The following is an 18,968-nucleotide window of genomic DNA, read 5'->3' on the forward strand; positions in this document are numbered from 1 at the left end:
GCGGGAGCAACGAACATAGGCTTGAACACAACACAATGAACAATGAAAATGGGGAATGGAATCCAGAACAGAAAGCATGAAAATGGGCACAGTACCACCAAGGTAAGCAACACATTAATGACTAGCCACCGTGCCTCCGGTCCCTCTCTCTAAAGATGCAAGGCGATGATTAGATAATATAAATGCGAGTAGGACTAACACATAGCAATTCAGCGAGCAGCCAATGGACCAATCATGTCAACCACAAATGCGGCTGCCCAAAATGTGAAATATGCCACCCGCTATCTAAGGCGCCGCTATTCACACCCTCTATCATAACATGGGTGATCAGCATTATAAAATGTATGATGATGATGATGATGATGATGATGATGCCATACAAGAGACCTCTAGCACCATGGTATATCCAACAACGGCACCAAATAGGGCCATGGTTACCAAAAACTTGAAACAGGAAACAGGAACAAGGTGAGTTGTATGCATAGTACCTGGAACAGGAAACAGGAACAAGAACGAGACTCCGTGAAGCACGGGAACGACCAAGGTCAGGGTCGTAACGGGTGTAGGGGGAAGGGCACATGTCTCAAGTGCCCCCAATGCTCCGAATTGCCCAAATTGCCTTGAATGTCCCAATATTGCCCCAAAGCTCTCAATGCCCCAAAAATGTCACAAATTCCCAAATGCCCTCAATAGCCGTCAGTACTCTAAATTGCTCCAAATATCCCAAAATTGCCTCAATTACCCCAATACCTCCAAAATGCCCCAATCACCCAAAATTTCCTTGAAATTAAGCAATGTAAATGTGTGATTACCTTGGAATTGAAGACAAGGCTGAAATTTGATTTTGATTTACAACAGTTGATGATGCAGCGAATGTAAACCTTGCAAGGACTTATATTTGGCTTGTGACTTGTCTTGACCCTTTTAAGTCTTGAGAGAGAGAGAGAGAGAGATGCATGCACATGTGGCAGGAGTCTGGATCGTGACACAAGCAAGAAGAGAAAAATGAGAAAAACATTAAATTTGGCCAGCACGTTCCGGAACAGCTGTTTCAAAGAGGAAACAGCAGGGAATGGGCCTGGGAACAACAGCAAGGAACATTCCCTGGCTGTTTCACCTCCTTTGAGTGTTTGGAAGCTGTTAGGCCGTTCCTATAGTCCAGAATGGCCGTTCCCTGTTTCTATGGTTGTATGCAATGTCAAGGCTCCATGGAGAAGCTTCTAAGCATGGTGATATACATAAAAAAGAATATAGACACAGAGCTAAAGTAAAGGATGAAAAAGAAGAGGTCAGTGAAAGAAAATAGAGGTGCACGTTAAAAAATGGTGTTGTGTGATCACAAGATCAATGAAGGAAAACAATGGCAAAGACCATACACGAGGACATATTTGCCCCACTCATAAGGTGATAAAACCAATACTGAGACATGAATGGGAGTCTGGAACAAGTGTCTAGTATGATAAATAATCATGAACTCTTTTGCATGTTTGAACCTTAGTGGTTGGACATGAGTGTGGAGCCTCTAATTAGACCAAAAAGGGGCACTTTACTTACCTTAGCCCCATGCTTTTTGGGTCTTGTGTAATGGTGTTGAGGGGGAGAAGTGGGCAAAAGATGGCACTTTTTGCACTGATTTCCAAGGCTGCTTTAACATGGATCCGGAGATAAAATACTTGGGTATGGGCTGCTTTCTGTTAAGGCAGAGATTGGAAGCAATCTTCAAGACTTAACATGGATCTGGAGATAAATTACTTGGGTATGGGCTGCTTTCTGTTAAGGCAGAGATTGGAAGCAATCTTCAAGACATCTCTAAGGTATTCATGGCATATATGAAGCTAAACAAGAATATATTTTTCAGATCTGAACAGGGGCTATTGTGGACTATTTTAAACAGTGTTGTATGCCGGCCGTTACTGTCCATAGAGGGTTCTTATTGTTCTATGCTTGAAGATTGCTCTTTCCTGTGATGTCTATGGAGTCTTCATGCAGCTTTTTTACTACTGTATACACAAGGAAATAGGGCAGGCCGCAGGACTGCTGTTCATAGAGTTCTCTCTCTCATCTATGCCTAAAGATCACTCTTGCTTGTCTCAAAATAGGGGTTCTAGTGGACTGTTTTGACGTTTCTTGCTTCATAGCTAGTATACGACGCAAGAATCAAGATTAAAGTTTGAGGCTGAAAGAAAATTATTTTGGAAACCTAGAACAAGAATTTACATGTCTATATGGGCTGCATAGGTCAAGACTATTCATACAAATACATGGGCCTGTTTTTACGCCACAAATGCATTGTTTAATGTCTAAACTCATTCTAATGCATGCATATGGACTGAATATATTTGGGTTAATACTAGGACATAGCCTCAGTTCTTGGTTCGTATGCTAATGTACATGCTGTATGTAGTTTGGGCTCAAGCTTTTATGCCATAACCATAATCTACAATTAGGTTTCTTACATATATAGGATTTCTATTATTACAAACCTCCTTCTACACATCCAGTCAAATTAGATGGGCATATGGGTCTGTTATTTAGTGAACAGAATGCAACTATGGGTGATCAAGAAAAACATGCCTCGAAGAAGACACCGATGTCGATGTCAACCACAATCACACCAAATCACAAGGAATAAAGATAGTTGAATCTCTTAGTGTATCACAAAAACCCAACAAAACCATGCCATGACTATGGATTCCCTCCCCAAAGCCATCTTTCCAAAGGGATCTTTTGTATAAGTACTAATAAGGAGCAAATCCAACAATGATAAGAAATAGAACTATGGATAGTGTTCATGAGAACTACTTTTCATAGCAGATACAAAAAACTTTTGACCCAAAAGTTTGAAGAGATTTTTAAACTAAACTATATGTATTTGCCATTATTTTAACTAAAATTTTTATAAAAGCTAAGATTTTTAACTCTTCTTTAAAATTTAAAGGTTTTTTGAACTTTTTGCAATTCATTTTACATTAAACCTTGGTTTTTCATGAACATTGACCATAGAAGCAAGCTAGCTCGTAGTTGGCATCCATAGATGGATCCTCCTTTTTTGAAAGTGTACCATTGGAGATGGGAAAAGGCCACTTCTTTTTGCTAGTCTTTTTTGTTTAGTGACTAACTTTTTCTATATATTGTAAGTGAATAAATTAGTTATAACTTGATACTTGGTATTTGTGTAGCTTTCTTTACCCCTCTTTCTCTATCATCAGACAACCTTCCCTTCTCTCACCAATCCCTTCCACTGTCCTCGCATCCCTTCAGGAGTACCTTGCGGTTCGTGCCTACCTTCACCCTTCCTCTTCTACCTCAAGCACTCTATTCCATCATCAAGCCTTGCATTTGGAGCATCTTCCACCTACAGTCACCATCATTTGCTTGGCATCAACACCTTTCTCCTTCAAGCTTCATTTTCACCTCCGTTTTTCAATCTAGAGGTCTTCTCATTTGCTTGACATCATCATCTCTAGCTAAGCAACAGCATCCTAGTCTCTAGCGACAGTCTGCATCACCGAGCGTCAATGATTTCATTACTTGTATATCATAGGAGCTACTAGGACCTGCATTTTTGCAGCATGACAACTCCATCACCTGGCGTCACTCATCTGTCAAACATAGGCTACTCGAACCTGCATTTTTGCAACCCAGCTCATCCTCCATGATCTAGTGTCATCATTATTCACCTAGTATCAGTATCTAGGCTACTCTCCCTACATTCGATAGCTCCGACACTCTGGGATTTGCGTTTTGCTCCCCAATGGCATTAGAGGATGAAGGCAGGTGAGCTTTGAAGTGGAAGCACAAGTGGAAGCAAGAGCTGTGGTGGAAGGGGCAAGAGCAAGAGAGAGAGACACACACAATGTGGGAACTCTAACAGTCACAATGTGTGACCGGCCTTCATAGTAGCAATGGAACAAGAACGGAACAGGAACCGGAGTCGTAAGGGAACGAGAACGAAGCCCCAAGGGGAACGGGAACGTAAGGGGAATGACTTGTACTATATATATAATTTATATATTTTAAACTATTCATTTATATATTTCATAAAAGCTCTTTGAAAACCACATGCACAATTTGCAAAACATGATAGTCTTTTTCATAGATGAAAGGATGGTTACATTGAAATGGCACACAACTTATAAGATCCAAAATAGATGATAATCTAGGATTATAAAAGAGTCAAGAAGCATCAATAACAAGTATAGTTGACAAAATATGGCAACTTGGAATTTGTAAGTCTCTCAAAGTAACCATTGGATCATACATAGCTGCCACTAGCAACAAGATTATCCAAAAGACTATCATCCACATTGTCTAAGAAAGCCATATCATCATCAAAATCAGCATTTGCAAGTTTCAAAGCATCTTGATCATCGGCCATATGTGTAGGGCATAGGTGTCTCCCCATCCTCATCATCAAATAACTCTTCTTCATCAAGAGCTATAAACTTTTCTGCCTTGAGGGAAGCCACATTTGCAGGCAAGCGCAAGTTTGCACTGACAAATATCAAGTCATTCACTTGTTTCGTCCCAAACCTATTCCGCTTTTTAGATGCAACATGCCCAAATACACTCCATAGTTGCTCAATGGGAGAGGAGCTTGCACCTTGAGACAAAATCTGCACTGCCAATGTCTGAAGCTCAAGTGTACGTGCCCCATAATCTTCCCACCACAAGGCAGCCCCAATCTTAAACCAATCTATTTGTGCATCAGCTAACCCAAACCTTCCTAACTTGTTTCTATAAAAACCAAGCTGATCTTTCACCAATCTTCTCTTAGTATCAATGGGAACCAACCTAGAAATCACTTTGTCCCAACCCTACATTACCTCTTCATCCTTCTCTTGACCACACCCTTGGAACTCTAGATCTAATACATATGATGTTGCATGCATAGGTGAGTGATAAGCATTCCATCTTGCCTCACATAAATCTTGGACTTCTTGATACTTTGCATCATCCAAACCAAGCTGTCCTAGCTTCTCAATCATGCGATCTGCCCCCTCATAGACCTTTCCAATGCATGACTCTCGTCCATCTGCAATTCGCATCAAGCACATGATTGGCTTGATGACAATATTAATGCTTTTTAATTCATTCCAAAATGCATGATCTTATATGATTTTCTCCACTGCTATACCAGCCCTTGATCTAGAAGTAGCCCATCCCATCCACTCATTACTTACCACCAATTGCTTCAAGGGTAAGCTTACCCTCTCAAGTCTCTTTGTCATAGTGTCTAAGAGTACTTTAAGAGATCTTTTTTAGGTGATCTCCTACGGAACTCAATAATCCACTCATTACTTACCACCAATTGCTTCAAGGGTAAGCTTACCCTCTCAAGTCTCTTTGTCATAGTGTCTCAGAGTACTTTAAGAGATCTTTTTTAGGTGATCTCCTACGGAACTCAATAAGAATGAAATGATGGCTTTGGATGAAACTGATTATATCCTTGCCCTTTTGGATGAAGGGATCAATCCATGACAAGCTACCAATGTCTTTCAACAAATTGCTCAAACAATGAGCAAAGCATGGGCTGAATGTGATGTGTGGATATCTCTCCTCAAGTCTCATACCTGCTGCCCTATTTGTTCCCTCACCATCAGCAATAAATTGGATTACATTTTCAGCCCCAACTTTTTCAACACCTTCCGCCCATTCCTCCACAAGCTGATCTGCACTTTTTCCTATACTTGAGGCATCAGGCATCATGTGAGGAAATGAATTGCATCTTTCCTTGGGAATAAGCAGCCATCCCATGGATGGACCGTTTTCAAGTATCACTCCACGCATCTGCTATCAAAGAGACACCATTCTTCACCAAACTTTCTTGCACAGTTGCCAAAGCACATTCAATTACATCCTTTTCCTTTTGTAACAAAGTGGTACACAGTGTCTCATATGATGGAGGCTTATAGGTTGGACCATACTGGGCAATCTCTTGGACCATCTCAAGGAAGTAGAGAGATCTTATAACATTGAATGCAACATGATCATGGTAGAAAAACCTTGCCACAGTTGCATCCACCCTATCCTTTTTACGAGGATCCCAAGTTGTTCCCAAGGATTGTTGCTTGCTGCATTTTACATGATGGGATTGTTAGGATGCAAAAGTTCGAAGTCCCCCATGCATGGCTCCATCATCATGACTATATCATCACCTTGTCCACGAAAAAAAGATGCATCAATTGCTTGCTTTTTCCTTGCACATGCTTTGTCTTCTTCACTTGGGTACTTCGCCAAGAGCTACCTTTGCATTTCAGGTGTGATATTTGGGCTTCGATGTCAACATGACATAAGTGTTGCTTCACACGATTGGATCCTCCTATTTTCAATTGCTCACACCTTTTGCATTTCCATTTCTTTGCACCTCCCATTGATGCATAATGGTCCACTTTCTCAACCTCGTCCCACCAACTAGGCTGAGATCACTTATTGCCCAAACGCTTTGATCCCGAGGAAGCCATGACTTCTACAAATTCAAGAATCAAAAGCATTAGTCAACCCTCCTTGAGACTCAGCCTGTTTTAAGAGAGAGAAAGAGACTACTGTGAAAACAGAGCTGTTTTAGAGAGAGAGAGAGAGACCTGTAATTAGTAAAAGAAAAGGCTAATAGCTGTAAACAATAAAATCTGAGGCTCTAAGCTTATTTTGAGAGAGAGAAAGAGAGAGAGAGCGCCGTAATTATTCTAAAATGGGAGGTAGAGAGAGAGAGAGAGAGGAGACTGCAATCCAATGGGCAGTTTTCTCTTACCTAGAGGTTAAAACGAATGCACGCAAGACGCAGCACACAGCGCCTTACTCCCGATAGTCCGACAGTTTACAAGCCAATCGCCACGATCCGGACACCTCGTGGTCACTTTCGGCAGTGCCAACAATACCTATTACTTTTTCGACGTTCCTCTTTGGGAAACAACAACATCCACATTTCCCTTGATGTTCCCCCAACCATTCCCCCTTCACACGCATTCTAGACGGCATTCCCCCACATTCCCCTCCACGTTCCCCCGGCTGTTGCCCCTTCATAGGCCTTTTTCAACGTTCCTCTTTGGGGAACGACAACATCCACATTCCCCCAACCGTTTTCCCTTCACAAGCGTTCCCGGCGGCGTTCCCCCACATTCCCCTCCACGTTCCCCCAGCCGTTGCCCCTTCACAGGCATTCCCCTACAGTGTTCCCCCGTTCCTTTGGCATTTTTCTAGTGTGAAACGCGTTCCCACATTCCCAAGGGGGTGGAGCGGCATTCCCTTGCTACTATGCCGGCCTTCCCTTTATTCAAATATTACTGAAAGAATAAAGAATGAAGTGACAATGATAGGTACCCGTAGCCTACAGTGTGTAAGGATGGGTATTGTTAGTGTAGTAATACACGAGCGGCTAGGCAGAGGCCTTAGTGAGAAGTGAAAAGAAAACAAAAAGACAGTACAACATATATATAGTTACAACAGGATGAGGAGAGATGTTATCTCATCCAACACCCATCAACCTCCTAAGGAAGGCAAAGAGCTCTATATAGAGGCCTTTTATGACAAGTCTGTAGGATTCTGGTCAATTGAGATCTTGGCAAGGTCAACAGACCTATCCTCAATGACCTCACAAATGAAGTGATACCTCACCTCAATGTGTTTCGTCTTCGAATGGAAGACTGGATTCTTGACTAACTAGATAGCCCTCATAGAATCCAAATGCACTGTAAGGATAGCAACCAAACGACCCAACCAAATGGCCTCCTTGCAAGCCTTAATGGCTGCAACATACTCGATCTCTATAGTAGAAACAGCCGTGCATTTCTGCACCCTGGACATCCATGAAACAGCATCTCTAGTAAAAGTAAACACACAACCAGAAGTGGACTTCCTACTATCTGCATGTCTTGCATAGTCAACCAAATGGCCTCCTTGTAAGCCTCTGTGGCTACAACATACTCGGCCTCTGTAGTAGAAAGAGTCGTGCATTTCTATACCCTGAATATCCATGAAACAGCACCTCTAGCAGAAGTGAACATATAGCCAAAAATGGACTTCCTACTATCTGCATGTATTGCATAGTTAGAGTCAGTGTATCCCATGACTCCTGTTTCCTAGCTACCATAACATATGTACATATCAGCAATGCCCTTCATGTACCTCATGATACCATACCCTTCACAACATCCCAATGTCTCTTGCCAAGTGTAGCCATATAACATACCACAACACCAACTGCAAATGCAATATCTGGACGGGTGGCTATCATGACATACATAAGACTGCCCACTACGAATGCATTGGCAATCTTGGCCATTTCCGCCCTCTGCTCATCTATCTACAGACAATCGGCCTATGATACCTTCACATGAGAAGGTAATGGACAGCCAATAGGCCCTCACATCCTGCATACGGAAGTGCTCAAGAACTTTATGAATATATGGATATACTCCTTCTATGACAGATAGACTAGTCCCTAAGACCTGTCACGCATACCAAGTATATGAGAGACATGTCCCAAATCTTTCATCTCAAAGCTCTTCTTGAGCTGCTGAGCCTTAAGAGCATCTAGCTCATCATGAGCTTTCCCTCCTAAAAGCATGTCATCAACATAGAGTACTAAAATCAGTAATGAACCATTAAAAGCTTTCTTTGAGTACAAGCATGGATTTATAGCATTACGGCTGTAGCCCTGTGACTCCGTGAATGCATCAAATTTATGGCACCATTTCCTAGGTGCTTGCTTCAAGCCATAAAGACTCTTCCTCAATCTGCACACTAGGTATTCCCTGCCAAGCTCTGCAAAGCTCTTAGGCTGCTATATGTGTATTTCATAATGCAAGTCCCCATGTAAGAAAGCTGTCTTGACATCTAACTAATACAAGTCCAAGTCAAGCTGTGCAACCAAAGTCAAGACTAAATTGTAGGGTGGTTGTCTTAACCACAGGAGAGAAAACCTCATCAAAGTCAACACTATGCTCCTCCTTAAAACCCTTTGCTACCAATCTAGCCTTGTATGCCAACTTGGGGATACTTTTCAGCTTGTAAACCCACTTGCAAGGCAAAGCCCGCTTACCACTAGATAAGGAAACCAAATCTCACATACGATTATTATGCAACGAGTCAATCTCAGACTGCATAGTTCTCTCCTAAACCAAATCTCACGTACAATTATTATGCAACGAGTCAATCTAGCCTTGTATGCCAACCTGAAGCCCGCTTACCACTAGATAAGGAAACCAAATCTCACGTACGATTATTATGCAATGAGTCAATCTCAGACTGCATAGTTCTCTCCTAGAAGTGAATGTCACCCATGTGCATAGCCTCATCATGGGTGAGAGACTCTCATCCATCTGTAACCGAGACATAATTTATAGAGGGCTCATAACGGTCAGGAGAGCGTCTATCTCCAATAGAACACCTCAATGTAGGCTGTGCTGCTTGTCCAACATCCTATCCTTTGCTACCAATCTAGCCTTGTATGTCAACCTGGGGTGTCTATGGATACTTTTCAACTTGTAGACCCACTTGCAAGGCAAAGCCCACTTACCACTAGACAATGAAACTAAATCCTATATACGATTCTTATGCAACGAGTCAATCCCAAACTGCATAGCCCTCTCTTAGGAGCGACTATCACCCTTGTGCATAGCCTCATCATAGATGAGGCTCTCCTGCATCTGTAACCAAGACATAATTTATGGAGAGCCCATAAAGGTCAGGAGGTCGCCTATCTCCAATAGAACGCCTCAATGCAAGTTGTGTTGCCAGTTCAACATCTTGTCTAACATCTTGGCCATGAGGATCAGTTGCTAGTATAGACTATCTAGCTGGCTGTACAAGAGCATGGGGCTCCTCTTAAAAGATAACCCTACGTATCTCAACAACTTTCTCATGCTACATATGCATTTTATCCTCATGGAATAAAACATCATGGCTGCGGATCACTTTTCGCACCTACGGATCCCAAAGACAATATCCCATCTTATCTGCATCTCCATAGCCAAGGAAAATGCATTTCATACTTTTAGGATCTAGCTTATTACATTTGTCCTTGGACACATGGTAGAAGGCCTCATATCCAAAGACATACAAATGAGCATACGAGGAAGGCTTTCCTAAACCATACCTCCTCTGTAAGCTGGAAGTCAATGCCACTGCAAGGTGACCTATTAAGAAGAAGTGCGGCAATAGAGAATGTCTTAGACCAAAAATGCTATGGTAAGCTTACTTGGCTAAGCATACTGCGGATCCTCTCTTGGATAGTCCTATTCATACACTCAACCATACCATTCTAGAGAGGGATGTAAGGGGCCGTCAATTGACGCTTAATATCCCACTCATCACAAAACTGCTCAAAGGTATGTGTGACGTACTCATCCCCGTTATCAGTCCTTAGGCATTTCAATCTATGCGTATGTGAGACATACTCACCCTCGTTATCAGTTCTTACGCTTAATACCCCACTCATCACAAAACTGCGTAAAGGAATGTCTTAGACCAAAAATGCTATGGTAAGCTTACTTGGCTAAGCATACTGCGGATCCTCTCTTAGATAGTCCTATTCATACACTCAACCATACCATTCTAGAGAGGGATGTAAGGGGCCGTCAATTGACGCTTAATATCCCACTCATCACAAAACTGCTCAAAGGTATGTGAGACGTACTCACCCCCGTTATCAGTCCTTAGGCATTTCAATCTATGCGTATGTGAGACATACTCACCCTCGTTATCGGTTCTTACGCTTAATACCCCACTTATCACAAAACTGCGCAAAGGTATGTGAGACGTACTCACCCCCGTTATCGGTTCTTAGGCATTTCAACCCATGCCCAGACTGATTCTCGACGAGAGCAAGCCAACGATGAAAGACGGCCAAGACATCAGATTTCTGCTTTATGGGATAACCCTAAACCTTACGTGAATCGTCAATAAATGTGACAAAGTATTTCGCACCCCCTAATGACTGCCACGGCATGGATCCACGTACATTTGAATGTACAAGAGCCAAAGGCTCACCCATGCGTGGAATGCCAAACTTTTTATGCAAATTCCTAGTCTACTTGCCATATAAATAATAATCATACGACTCAAAATGCAATTCAGAACCCCTAATGACTGCCAGGGCATGGGTCCACGTTCATTTGAATGTACAAGAGCCAAAGGCTCACCCATGCGTGGAATACCAAACTTTTTATGCAAATTCCTAGTCTACTTGCTATATAAATAATAATCACAGGACTCAAAATGCGAGTAGTCAAAAGACGAAAGATATTGCAAAGCACTAAGCATTTTCATTCTCTTAAGCGACATATGCTCAAGACAACCATGCCAGAGAGATACATGTGAAATAGAACCCACTGACAAAACATGGTCAATAGTACCAAATACAACCAAGGGATAGAGGCTGCCAGACTTGGCACCTCTTGCTGCAAAAACAAGCTTAACACAAGCTATCTTCCATACAAAATCATCAAAGCATATATGATAGCATGCATCATCAACCTACACCCACTCATCACAAAACTGCTCAAAGAAATGTGAGACGTACTCACCCCCGTTATCAGTCCTTAGGTATTTTAATCTATGCGTATGTGAGATATACTCACCCTCGTTATCGGTTCTTACACTTAATACCCCACTCATCACAAAACTGCGCAAAGGTATGTGAAACGTACTCACCCCCGTTATCAATTCTTAAGCATTTCAACCTATGTCCAGACTGATTCTCGACGAGAGCAAGCAAACGATGAAAGACGGTCAAGACATCAAATTTCTGCTTTATGGGATAAGCCCAAACCTTACGTGAGTAATCGTCGATAAATGTGACAAAGTACTTCACACCCCCTAATGACTACCAAGGCATGGGTCCACGTACATTTGAATGTACAAGAGCCAAAGGCTCACCCATGCGTGGAATACCAAACTTTTTATGCAAATTCCTAGTCTACTTGCCATATAAATAATAATCACATGACTCAAAATGCGAGTAGTCAAAAGACGAAAGATATAGCAAAGCACTAAGCATTTTCATTCTCTCGAGTGACATATGCTCAAGACGACCATGCCAGGGAGATACATGTGAAATAGAACCCACTAACAAAACATGGTCAATAGTACCAGATACAACCAAGGGAGGCTGCCAGACTTGGCACCTCTTGCTACAAGAACAAGCTTAACACAAGCTATCTTCCATACAGAATTATCAAAGCATATATGATAACCTGTATCATCAAGCTGTCTACCAGCAGACATAAGGCTTTTAGTTAGTGCGGGTACATGACATACATTATGCAGAATAAAAGTACTACCAGAGAAAAACCATAGAGTGACATCATCAATGCCAACAATAGCAAGAGACCGATCATCACCTAAGTGCACAGTACCAGATACATTGCGATAGGTATAAAACCACTCACAATAGGGGGTCACATAAAAAGACGCATCCGAATCCAAGAGCCAATATTGTGCGTGCATAGACTGAGCCTCGGTCAATTGAGAGGCATCACATGAAGAGGCTGCTAAGATGTAGTCACCATTGGACTCCTCAAGTTGCATGACATTTATCTCCTCAATCTTTACGCTGGACTTTGCAGGTATAATGCTACAACCATTGGATTCCTCTTGCTTTTATCTTTCCCCTTTTTTTTGCGCTTGTCATCGTGCATCTTATGGCACTGCGGCCGTATGTGTCTTGCTTTCCCACATTAATGGCATATAAGATCAAACTTACGTCCACGGGACTTGCTGCATCCACGTGACTTAGACTGGGAGTCCTTTCCATGACGATCATTATCTTTCTTGCCACTTCGGCCACCTCTAACGGATAAAGCATTTGAACTACAACTGCGAGAAGCATCATTGTTTTTCCTGTTAATTTCTTCAATCAAAAGAGCACTCTCTACATCTTTTAATTTCATACAAATCACCGTATATGTCTTGATTTCCCACATTAATGGCATGTAAGATCAGAATTACATCCACGGGACTTGTTGCATCCATGTGACCTAAACCAGGACTTCTTAGAGTCCTTCCCATGACGATCATTATATTTCTTGCCACTTCTACCACCTCTAACGAATAAAGCATGTAAACTGCGAGAAGCATCATTGTTTTTTCTGTTGATTTCTTCAGCCAAAAGAGCACTCTCTACATCTTTCAATTTCAGCCCATCAAATTTGTTGGTATAGATCGCAGTGTGAAATACATCCCAAGACTCAAATAAAGTGCTACGTAGAGACAAAGGATACAATTATCCTGAAACTCAATATCTTGGTAAAGCAAATTCTTCATGATAGAATGAAACTGGCTAAATTGAGCAAACAATGCGGTTCCCTCCTTCATGTGGAGGTCCATCGAGTGTTTAAGCCAATACATCTATGAAGCAAGGCTCTACTTTACATAAAGTTCTTGAATCTTTTCACATTGATTCCATACACTCTGATCTTGATCTTCAACAACATTATTGTGGACCTCTTTAAAGAGTAATAAAATGATAGTAGACTTGCATAGTGCATCTAAATGAGCCCAATCATCATCATCCATGTTCTCGGGATTAATACCTTCGTTTTTAGGTGGCTTAATCTGCAATTTTTGTACCAAAACCTGCCATATTTGAGACTTCCAATAGCCATAGTCGGTGCGTTTTAACTTGGTAATATTAAACAAAGTCGCATCTTTAAGATGACCAACCATAATGAGTCAAACAAATATTTGAGACTTCCAATAGCCATAATTGGTGCCATCTAACTTGACAATGTTAAACAAAGCCATAATGAGTCAAACAAAGGCAAATTATGTAGAAAACAGCCTGTTGTACTTAGCAGTAAACAGGCCAATACCACTACTAAAACAAGCTATTTAAGCCAATACATCTATGAAGCAAGGCTCTGCTTTACATAAAGTTCCTAAATCTTTTCCCATAGATTCCATGCACTCTGATCTTGATCTTCAACAACATTATTGTGGACCTCTTCAAAAGAGTGATAAAATGATAGTAGACTTACATAGTGCATCTAAATGAGCCCAGTCATCATCATCCATGTTCACGGGCTTAATACCTTTGTTTTTTAGTGGCTTAATCTACAATTTCTGCACCAAAACTTGCCATATTTGAGACTTCCAATAGCCATAGTTGGTGCCATCAAACTTGGCAATGTTAAACAAAGTTGTATCTTCGAGATGACCAACCATAATGAGTCAAACAAAGGCAAACTATGTAGAAAACAGCCTGTTGTACTTAACAGTAAACAGGCCAAAACCACTACTAAAACAAGCTGTTTAAGCCAATACATCTATGAAGCAAGGTTCTGCTTTACATAAAGTTCCTGAATCTTTTCCCATAGATTCCATGCACTCTGATCTTGATCTTCAACAACATTATTATGGACCTCTTTAAAGAGTGATAAAATGATAGTAGACTTACATAGTGCATCTAAATGAGCCCAATCATCATCATCCATATTCTCGGGCTTAATACCTTTGTTTTTTAGTGGCTTAATCTGCGATTTCTGCACCAAAACTTGCCATATTTGAGACTTCCAATAGCCATAGTCGGTGCCATCCAACTTGGCAATGTTGAACAAAGTTGTATCTTTGAGATGACCAGCCATAATGAGTCAAACAAGGGCAAACTATGTAGAAAACAGCTTGCTGTAATTAGCAGTAAACAGACCAAAACCACTACTAAAACAAGTTGTTTAAGCCAATATATCTATGAAAGCAAGGCTCTGCTTTACATAAAGTTCTTGAATCTTTTCCTATAGATTCCATGCATTCTGATCTTGATCTTCAACATTATTGTGGACCTCTTCAAAGAGTGCATCTAAATGAGCCCAGTCATCATCATCCATGTTCTCGGTGTCGCAGCACGTAAGGTTGAAGGTCACCACAAGGGTATGGCAAGAAAACTGGACAAGGTAGATAGAGATGTGTCTTCAAAAGATAAGTAGATTACTGTGAATGTTTAAAGGTTCAAGAGGTGCTTCATGGTCAATCACAAGGATTTGAGAGAGAAAAATGTATGGGGGTTCAAAAACTTAGACTCCGAAGAAGGTAGAAATAAGAGAAGGGATAAAGATTTCAAGCCAAGTCCTTGAAGATGATAAAAGAGCTTCCAACTGCATGTTCTTAGCAAAGATCACAAGAGTATTACCTCATAAAATCTATCTCAATCAAGCTGGTTTTCTTGACTGTAATCTCAAGTTATGTATTCAAGTACAATATGCTGTCATGTTTCAAAAACAACTCAGCATAGCATGAATCAACTTTGCATGATGGCATTCAATATAGACTGTTAGGGACAAAAGCTTATGAGTCAATTACAAGGCTTGAAGGGTAAAAGTAACTTGATTCAAGAAAGCTTCAAATAGAGTTCTTGATAAAGATAAGTTACTACAACTAAGAGATAAAGAGAAAAAGCTTCTCTTAATTCAACTCAAAGCATCTATAAATGATCTACAAACATTGCCCTATCATAGGGGCACATAATACTTAAATATTTTACCAAGATGTCTCATGTAGAGCAAGAAATAAATCAAAAGAACACTGTTGTACCTAATTCTCTGAATATGGCTGAAGATATCAACCCCAAATCAGCCCAAAAAGCTTCCAGAATTCACCCCTGATGATAGCATAAACTTTCCCTAACATGGAGTGCATAGATCAACCAAATGCAAAGTGTCTAGTATACCATATGAAGTAATAGATAAGGAAAAGGACCTGGTGTCCACAAAATCACTGTGTGGGCTGCCTTTTTCAGCCCATATACATGGCTTCAACCTTCCAAGAAGGCACTTTGATGAAGTACAAAAACAGCCCCCATGTTCAAGAGCATGTAGAAGCATGTAGAAGTAGGAGAGAAAAAGGAGATCATGTTGCCCTTGACTACCTTGTTATTGGCTACCTATTTCAGCCCAAGCATGAACATAGAGCAATCAAGATGCTCTCTTGATACCTCTTCCACAATGCTTATGCAATGTCAACTTGCACCAAGCAAATCAATGTCAAGTAAGACCAATAAATGATCATCAATCTTCAAAAAGAGAAAGATAAGTGCTGCTGCCCACAATTCTTTGTTTGGGCTGCCTATTTCAGCCCACTTTCTTCACATAATCAAGTCAAGAAGGCTTCTTGACACACCTCTCTTCAAGCTTCTACAATGGTAGCTTGCTGTAAGCTTCCAAGAGCAAGAATGATCATGCCCTTTGATGAGACAAGATGAACTTCAACCCTTCAGATTACAGGTTTGGATAGCCAATAGCAGTCCTCATTCAACTCTTGAACGACTCAAGAGAATAAATTTGATGCCTCTTTTGGCATGGGAGTACAAACTCAGCATATAGAAGAATTCACAGGTCAAGAATAAACCTTCTTCCAGAATCATAAGAGAGCTTTAATGAGCATGGCCTGCTGCCCTTAAATACATAATTCAGCCCTGTTTTACACAACCAAGAGTGGCCTTCCATTTTCGTAAATGCATGGAAAGAGTAGCACTTACATGCCAACTGGAGTCTTCTGCAATTACTTGTGGTTGCATGGCTTGAGCTTTCCCCTTTGTGTGGTGGCTTGGACACCTCAAACACTCCTCCATCCATGGCGCCCTATTGAACCCGAAAAATGCAGCGGAAAAAACGGGCTGTTTGCTGCCCTCGTCTCTCACTTTACTAGTTCATAGATATCATAAGTCACACAAGTGATAATGCAAGACATATACAATGTCCTATGCTTAAAGACATAGTCAACTTCATGAACTTTGGTGGTTTTTCTTTATAATAAACTTGTGAGTCCTGTTTTTGAAGTAACTACGTCACTATCTCATGTAGTCAGGCTCACAACCAAGCCATATAATTGCCCAAAATCACTTATATCATGACATATATAGCATGACTTACAGAACTTTATTTTTCTCAAATAGTGAATGTACTCTTAGAGAGGAGAGGATTCAAACTAGAAGTCATCACATATTGCCAATTAACCAAGTTGAATGTTTCTTCTAAAACAATGAATGATTTATAAAGCATACTTCATGACCTATGGAGTAGACTTAAGTGACTTGGTCTCGTCGAAGCATCAAAGACACCTTACAACTTAAATTGTCCTTACTAAGAGCTAGCAAGGTCAGCATGTAGACAATCAAACTGTAATTTTCACATCATGAGCCTAGAACCCCATGACATCAAGCTTAATACCTTTGTTTTTTAGTGGCTTCATCTGCAATTTCTGCACCAAAACTTGCCATATTTGAGACTTCCCATAGCCATAGTTGGTGCCATCCAACTTGGCAATGTTAAACAAAGCCGTATCTTTGAGATGGCCAGCCATAATGAGTCAAACAAAGGTAAACTATGTAGAAAACAACCTACTGTAATTAGCAGTAAACAAGCCAAAACCATTGCTAAAACAAGCTGAAAATAAAAGAAACTGCTAAAATGACCAGATGTACACCAAATAGTACCAAAAGTACATCAATGTGACATGATTAAGCTCAGTGAATACATCACAGTCCATATAAAACAACTTGCTGTAATAAATCACAGCAATGAGAAAAAGAGACCAAACAGTGAGCTAACAGCGATCCAAAGTCAAGTATGACTGCTAGTCAAATCCTACATGAAGTGGGCATGCAACAAACACCGAGCAGCCAAGAACCATGAGCCAAACACCCAAGTATGTCAAAGCAATCGATGTCAATAGAAAGATACAAGCCCTGGCATAAAGAACTGAGAGAGTAAGCCAATCTAGATATATACCTAACTGATAGGACCTGACAACGGTCAGTGTATGCTCAAAGAGAAGACAAATCAAATCAGCCTAAAAGCATCCAATGCATACAAGTATCTATCAAGAGCATAGACATGTAAGAGATCCCACTCTCATCTACTCAAGAAGCTCAACTTCATAAACCACAAGCTCGATAACATCTAGAGATAGCATGAAGCTTCCACTGGCGAAAAGATCGATGTCAATCGAGCAACAAACTCAAAGATAGCATGTGAATACATAAGGCATCATGGAGCCAAGACCGTATGTCAACGGAGCATCTAGAGCAAGGGATCGGTCAAGTATCACCTATAACATCCAGTATATTATGTAGCAGGTCAAATCTCTAACAACCTAAATAAGCATCCAAGATCTCCAAAGTATGCAAATGAAAACCCAACTAAAGCTCCAAGTGGCAATCAAACACAAACAATGTAAGGAGCATGCATTTCTAACATATGCATCAAAGCATGTACCCAAGGGTCAAGCATAGACCACAAGTATAATGACTATCACAAAGCATGCCATTGTAGATCAATGTCAATCAAATACCAACCAAAATAGAACTCGATCGAAGCTCAAGAGGCCTTCTGGAGCAATACAAGACATATGTCAACCTTCGTATGCATCCGTGTAGTCATATGAGTCACCCGGAAAGCATCGTGCCCACTAGGTAGAGTATATACCGACCAAATAGGGTTCAGCCTTGGTTATGAAAACAGTAAATTCATTCTCAAAACTGAGAAAAATCAATCCTCAAATCAAGCTCAAATCCACTCCAAATCATGGGCATATATACTAATGTACTAGCATCAATGGTATACATTCGTAGTGCATATAGAACACCCAAATCATGGCCAAGAGCAATAGGCATATTAAATTCCCGTTAAAAGAGGTTCAGACCTATTATATACAGCAATGAATACACTGTTAAACCAAGCTATTTTAGTACCAAAATCAGCTCCAAATCTAATCCATCACACAATAGCAAGTTGAAGGTAAAGGTGCTTCTGTCCAACCACCTGTGTATACTACACTGATAATATCCGCACCTGCACACTGCAAGCAGCGGGTGCCCATCACTATTACTTCATTCGTTATTCTTTCAGTGACATTTGAATAAAGGGAAGGCCAAGGCCAATCACACATTGTGATTGTTGGAGTTCCCACATTGTGTGTGTTTCTCTCTCTTGCTCTTGCTCCTTCCACCATTGCTCTAGCTCCTACTCATATTTTCA

At 40.9% G+C, this 18,968-nt stretch overlaps 1 protein-coding gene and 1 pseudogene across 2 annotated transcripts in view; both read right to left on the reverse strand.

The window, feature by feature from the left end:
* LOC148024680 (transcription factor MYB3R-1-like) overlaps positions 1-18,968 on the reverse strand; it is a 67,850-nt gene that overhangs the window by 29,029 nt on the left and 19,853 nt on the right. The gene's annotated exons all lie outside the window — the stretch shown is intronic.
* On the reverse strand, positions 4,242-5,336 carry LOC148024681 (uncharacterized; annotated as a pseudogene).

The sequence above is a fragment of the Lygodium microphyllum genome, chromosome 15, assembly GCF_053477565.2.
Source record: "Lygodium microphyllum isolate KBCC chromosome 15, Lygodium_microphyllum_v1.1.10, whole genome shotgun sequence".
Taxonomy (NCBI): Eukaryota; Viridiplantae; Streptophyta; class Polypodiopsida; order Schizaeales; family Lygodiaceae; genus Lygodium; species Lygodium microphyllum.